This window comes from Musca domestica, unplaced genomic scaffold (assembly GCF_030504385.1).
Source record: "Musca domestica strain aabys unplaced genomic scaffold, Musca_domestica.polishedcontigs.V.1.1 43, whole genome shotgun sequence".
Classification (NCBI taxonomy): domain Eukaryota; kingdom Metazoa; phylum Arthropoda; class Insecta; order Diptera; family Muscidae; genus Musca; species Musca domestica.
Window position 1 is genome coordinate 298,860 of NW_026712332.1, and position 6,901 is coordinate 305,760.

Sequence of the window (6,901 nt, forward strand, 5' to 3'; positions counted from 1 at the left end):
AATTTCAGTTTAAAGAACAAATATATTCTGGAGCTCTATTTTTATATCCTCCACCGTTTGTAACACCTCGAAATATAAAGTATATATTTTTGATCGCATAAAATTCTGTGTCGATTTAGCGATATTCGTCCATCCGTCTGTAGAAATCCCTTAAGCTTTCGAACGGTTGATAAAATTTTACTCAGATGTGTGTTAGGTGAGCAGGACTTTTGGAATGTCAATGCATTATATAGGTCCACATTTTGGTATAGGGGTTATATAACTGCACCGGTAATTTTAATCAGAATTTTTATCCGAATTTTGCTTTAAATTAGTTTGCGTTCGCAGTTTATAGGAAAGATCTTTGCGGAGAACTCTTTATACAGGGTAAGATGAAAAAACTGTAACCAATTTCAGAAAGCTGACACTTCTAAGCCACTCGTCCGACAGCTGTAAAAGTTATTTCAGTGACAGATCCCTATATTGTTTACAAGCGTACATAAGCACTTTGGTGAGAATTTTCCAGAAAAAAACCACAAGTGGCTATCGTTAGAGCACCCCAGCATTTAAATGTGAATAAGTCTCTTACCATCCCTGATGAGCGTGAAACTACCGTAGCCCGGCATAAAGAAAGTGGACAGAGGAAAACAGCAACATCAGCAGAAATGGTTCGAAAAGTTAAGAAGCGACTTGATCGAAACCCGCGTCGCAGTGGCCGAAAAATGGCTCGTTAGCTGAACATATCGCAGTATTCCATTCGGCAAATATTGAAAAATGAGCTCGGGGTAAAGCCATTAAAATTCCAAAAAGTGCAAAAACTTACACTGCAACAGAACTAGACACGAAAGATCTTAAGAGTTGCTTCGCTTGACCGAAAGTGGTGAACTGCCGAATTTGGGTTTCTCCGCTCCGATGAGAAAACATTCGTTGTCCAGCAGTTATAAACAAACAAAATTATCGTGTTTACTTGCCGAAGAGGTCAACTGAAAATATGCGCCTTCGGTTGGCCACCAGAACTCAAGCCACGGCCATGGTGATGGTGTGGGCCGCCATAACAGCCGATGGTCTCTCTCCGCTAGTATTATTCGACCTTGACATCAGAATAAGTGCCGAATATTATCGCGAAAATATTCTGGAGGGTGTTTATAACCTAGGGCACGCAAACATTTTGGCCGCAGTCCTTGGACATCCCAGCAGGTCTCAGCACCATCGCACTCAGCACGCGCCACCCAAGAAAGGTTACAAAATGAGGTTCCTCGCTTCATTTTCAGCGCACAATGGCCACCAAAATCTCCGACTCCAATCCGTTGGACTATTGTGTCTGTAGTATTTTCGAAAGCAAGGTTGGCACTAAGTTTCGATCACCTCCAGGAAACGCTTCGCCGAGAATGGGCCAAAATACCGCAGAGCAACATTCGGACAGCGTGTGACTGTTTCATTGGCCGTTTGAAGGCCATAAGTCGTGCCAAAGGTGACTAATTCGAACAAATCTAAACTTATTCTAAAATTTGATGCTATTTCCGACATTTTTTTGCTTTTATTCAAAAAATTAATTAATTGTTGCAGTGTTTTTATCTCACGCTGTATAAGTCCGAGTTCTGGTATAGTACATCCATATAAAAGTACATCCAGATATTCGGCATTTTAACGATTTTAAGTTTTAGCTATATTTTTTTAACTGAATTGTGTGAAACTGGAATTTTGGAAGTCTACTACACATCATCTGATAAACATTTCTCATATAAATGCATGTCTTAGTATAGTCCCTATACAACAATAACTCCCAATATTCGTATAAATATCTGAAACTTGCTGTTTTTAAAGACATTTTTTAAATTTTTAAGTTTCAGAGTATTAAAGGTGCGGCCCTGTCGAATATATCTTGTTTTTTACTTGTTTTAATATTGTTTAAAGTTATTTCCATGTAGTGGGTCCAAGGATGCATTTTCCGAACGAAGTGAAAAAGTTAATTTTTTTTTTTTTTTTTTCAAAATGGTCAGGCTTTATCCCTTTATTGTTGTTTTTATAAAAACAACGTTTGTTTATTAGTGGAGAACGATGGTAATGTTTACCAGGGGGTAAGGCAGTGAATACCTAGGTTTCGGAAAGAGCCACCGATCTCGTCACTTGGGTAAAAAATGTTTTTTGTCATAGAAGTTATTTTTAAAATAACTTCTGGGGAGAATATCCCAGACAAAAAACATCGGAACTGATGAGGATTGGTGGCTCTTTCCGAAACCTAGGTATTTCCTGCCTTACGCCCTGGTAAACATTACCATCGTTCTCCACTTATAAACAAATGTTGTTTTTATAAAAACAACATTAAAGGGATAAAGCCTGATCATTTTGCAACAACAAAATACTACGGTACCCCGAACAAACAAGCCAACGACGTTTTTTTTTTGTTTCGTAGTTTTACCATCCAAAATGGTAGCCATATTACCTCTCTCAAACACTAGTCCGCGTTGATTTGTCCATAACCGTGACCTGAAGAGCGACTACAAAATCGGGAAAATTTTCTGGTTTTGATCCATTTTATACCATAAATATATTGCGATTACCACACTATAGGTTTCTATTCTTGCTGGACATCGACCTCTAAGCCGAAGTTCTTCGCGATCGGCTCATAATTGCGGTCTGTAGTGTGATTCGCTAAATTATTTTTGGAGTTACCGACAAAAGTCGGTAAAATTAAAATATTTATAATTTCGATAATTAAGAAATTTTTGGGTAAAATAGGTACTAATGAAATATAAAAATTTTTGGTTTCAAAGTTACCGATTTTTGTCGGTAATTCAAAAATAAGTTAGAGAATCTACTACTGGAGTTTGATTACAAATTAAAATGAATAGCCGAAAAGTCGAACACACACGGAGCTAGGTCAACTCAGCTCATTGAGATAAGAAGATCAACATACTGGAGTTGTACAATTCCTGGGGTAATAAAACAAAGAAACCTTAGCATTTAAAACTTTTGAAATAGTTTCTGTCAAATACATTCGAAATACATATTTTTTTTTACTTTTTTTTATTCAACAAATGCAAGAAAAGGAAAATATAAAAAAATATATAAAATAAAAGAAAATGTAAATAAAATATCGGAGAAACTCCTGTCCGTCATCTATTGGTGTGAGGATATATTCCATTTAATATTGAAGAAGATGTCCAACAATTTTTTACATACGTTGAACGTATTGACCCTCGGCAGCTGCAAATGTAAGGTACGTTTGATATATGTAATGGTTGATAAGTTTTTGTGTTGGTTATAATCCAATACTAACCATCGTTTGATGGCAGCTATGTATTAGTATTAGCTGCCAGACTGCAAGACTGTATTATAACGTTCGAATAAGAAATTTGATTTGCATGAGTGTAGGACAGATACAGGAAGGATTTGAAGCGTTTGTATCACCTCTTCGTTTCTTTGACTGCCAAATATTTCATAGTTTCCAATCACCCACTCCCGGTATCAAAACATGCATATCCTTGCATGTTTTGTCTCTGCAGTTGAAAACAGTATTTTATTTTACATCTACTATTCAGCCCTGTCAACGTTCCACACCAAAGTCGGCTAAAGGCGCCTTCTGTGAACCCCTCGATATTCTCTACAAAATTGTCTGTCGAGTGTCCCGTTAGGAAAGTATTCGTCCTGTTGCATGTGTTACTGCATTTCAAAACCTTCTAGTTAAAAGATTGGACCATTTTTATACCCTCCACCTTGGAAAGGAGGGTATATTAACTTTGTCATTCCGTTTGTAACATCCGTAATATTCGTCTTAGACCCCATAAAGTATATATATTCATAATCAACATAAAATTCCAGCTCTGGTGGAGAAACATTGCATATATGGGTCCATGATTTGATATAGTCCCCATATAATGTACATCCCGATATTCGGTATTTTTATGGTTTTGCCACATTTTTTCACTGATTTGTCTAAAAATTGGTATATGTGGGTCATAATGGGTCCTAGTTCGTGTAGCGAAACATTGTAATTATAGGTCCACGTTTTGGGTTAGCCCCCATCTAACGGTACCTCCCGATATTCGGTATTTTGATGATTTTAGCGACATTATTTACCGGAATTTTTTAAAATTTAAAGTTCGTAATAGATACTACAGCGCAAGACAGAAAATTGGTCATGTAGGTCCACGTCTTTTTCAAGTTTAGCATTTGAATATTGTAATAGCTTATGACAAAAGTTGCCTATGCAATTCTTCCTCGTCGTATGGACCCTAAATATACGGCTACATTAGGCATTTTTAAGATTTTAACAAAATTTTTAACGGATTTTTTTTGTTTTTTTTTTTTTTTTTTGAAAATTGCCAAATGTATACCTAATGGTGGAGGGTATTCAAAGATCAGCCCGGCCGAACTCACAGTTTTTTTACTTGTTGATATTGATAAGTTGTTGTGGCACCGATCCTCTTCAACAGCAATATAACCCTAGTAAGGTATAAACACCAAAATTATATATGTCTTAACTAAAAATCCATAATCCTCCTCTTGGATGATTTTAGACACATTATTTAACGGTGTTTATCGGAGTTCGTAACAGGTTCCATCTTCGGTTGCAAAATACTTGTCTATCCAGATCCACGTTTTCGAATAGCAGCCATATAACAGAACGGTCAACAAAATTTGGTGAATGGATGATATCAGGCACATTTGTCAACGGTATTGTTCATGGCAATAGGTCCCATAGTCTCTGGTAAATTTTTCGTATATCCCACGTTGTTATATATTGATATACATTCCAAAGACCTTCGCTAGATGATGTCAGATATTGCCCAAAAATACTTTTGGCAAATTTTGTAGAGATCTGTTCAGATTTGGATATAGCTCCTACATAAATCTGTAGTTAAATAGAAAAACGAAAAAAAATAAATAAAGTTCTAAAAAATGCATGAAATACTTATTTGTATTAATAGTACGGCCCATATAATCAAATGTTGGAAGAAATTTTTCGAAATGGTTCTACTAGTTCCAACATTAAAAGCTTCAATTTTCAAGTAAATAATTATATAGTAAAATATTTTTAAAAAATCGGTAATGCATTAAAATTGAAGGTCAAAACCAAAGACCAAATTGCTAAAGAATCCTACCACAACACAACTCATTAAATTTATCGCCTTAAATTTGCACCAAGTCGACACACTCTGAGTGATTTCGAGAAACGAAAAAGCTGTCTACTCGTCAAAAGGACTTTGTCATTTATTTCTCCAACATTGAATAGATAAATAATCAAATAGATTAGGAATGTTGAAATGATGAAACATTAATTTATCTTCGCACAAAGTGTGAGTTGTTGTTGTCTTCACATTAAGGCTCCATCAAAAGTGACATATCAAAGACACATCACACACACATACGACGGTTTTACTTTCATACACTAATACAAGATCAAGCGCAACGAAGTGCCGAAAACTTCAAACACTTTATTGAATATTCTATCTACGAATTTTATGGGGAAATGTCGGTATAATTGGATGAAAATTTATTTTTTTTTTTTTTTTTGATAGATTTGATGCATTTCAATGTATTTACATGTTTATCGGAAATTTACATTCTAAGATGGCAAAAACGAGAAAGTCTTGCGAGCTCGTAAACAACTTTAAAACCCAATTTTGACGATTTTCCGTTTTCTGCAAGAATTTCTCCTAATATCAATTTCAGTATAACATTTTTCTTGAGAATGTGAAAACTTAGGACGAAAACTAAAAGTTGCTGGTTTTAGTAATTTCAGTTTAAAGAACAAATATATTCTGGAGCTCTATTTTTATATCCTCCACCGTTTGTAACACCTCGAAATATAAAGTATATATTTTTGATCGCATAAAATTCTGTGTCGATTTAGCGATATTCGTCCATCCGTCTGTAGAAATCCCTTAAGCTTTCGAACGGTTGATAAAATTTTACTCAGATGTGTGTTAGGTGAGCAGGACTTTTGGAATGTCAATGCATTATATAGGTCCACATTTTGGTATAGGGGTTATATAACTGCACCGGTAATTTTAATCAGAATTTTTATCCGAATTTTGCTTTAAATTGGTTTGCGTTCGCAGTTTATAGGAAAGATCTTTGCGGAGAACTCTTTATACAGGGTAAGATGAAAAAACTGTAACCAATTTCAGAAAGCTGACACTTCTAAGCCACTCGTCCGACAGCTGTAAAAGTTATTTCAGTGACAGATCCCTATATTGTTTACAAGCGTACATAAGCACTTTGGTGAGAATTTTCCAGAAAAAAACCACAAGTGGCTATCGTTAGAGCACCCCAGCATTTAAATGTGAATAAGTCTCTTACCATCCCTGATGAGCGTGAAACTACCGTAGCCCGGCATAAAGAAAGTGGACAGAGGAAAACAGCAACATCAGCAGAAATGGTTCGAAAAGTTAAGAAGCGACTTGATCGAAACCCGCGTCGCAGTGGCCGAAAAATGGCTCGTTAGCTGAACATATCGCAGTATTCCATTCGGCAAATATTTAAAAATGAGCTCGGGGTAAAGCCATTAAAATTCCAAAAAGTGCAAAAACTTACACTGCAACTGAACTAGACACGAAAGGTCTTAAGAGTTGCTTCGCTTGACCGAAAGTGGTGAACTGCCGAATTTGGGTTTCTCCGCTCCGATGAGAAAACATTCGTTGTCCAGCAGTTTATAAACAAACAAAATTATCGTGTTTACTTGCCGAAGAGGTCAACTGAAAATATGCGCCTTCGGTTGGCCACCAGAACTCAAGCCACGGCCATGGTGATGGTGTGGGCCGCCATAACAGCCGATGGTCTCTCTCCGCTAGTATTATTCGACCTTGACATCAGAATAAGTGCCGAATATTATCGCGAAAATATTCTGGAGGGTGTTTATAACCTAGGGCACGCAAACATTTTGGCCGCAGTCCTTGGACATCCCAGCAGGTCTCAG

The 6,901-nt window shown here is 36.4% G+C and overlaps 1 long non-coding RNA gene across 1 annotated transcript; it reads left to right on the forward strand.

Annotated features, from left to right (window-relative positions):
- Positions 1 to 3,035: 3,035 nt before the first annotated feature.
- LOC131804424 (uncharacterized) lies at positions 3,036 to 4,849 on the forward strand. The gene is made up of 3 exons (XR_009343127.1): positions 3,036 to 3,199; positions 4,340 to 4,433; positions 4,500 to 4,849. It is a non-coding gene; the product is annotated as an uncharacterized LOC131804424 (long non-coding RNA).
- Positions 4,850 to 6,901: the final 2,052 nt, after the last annotated feature.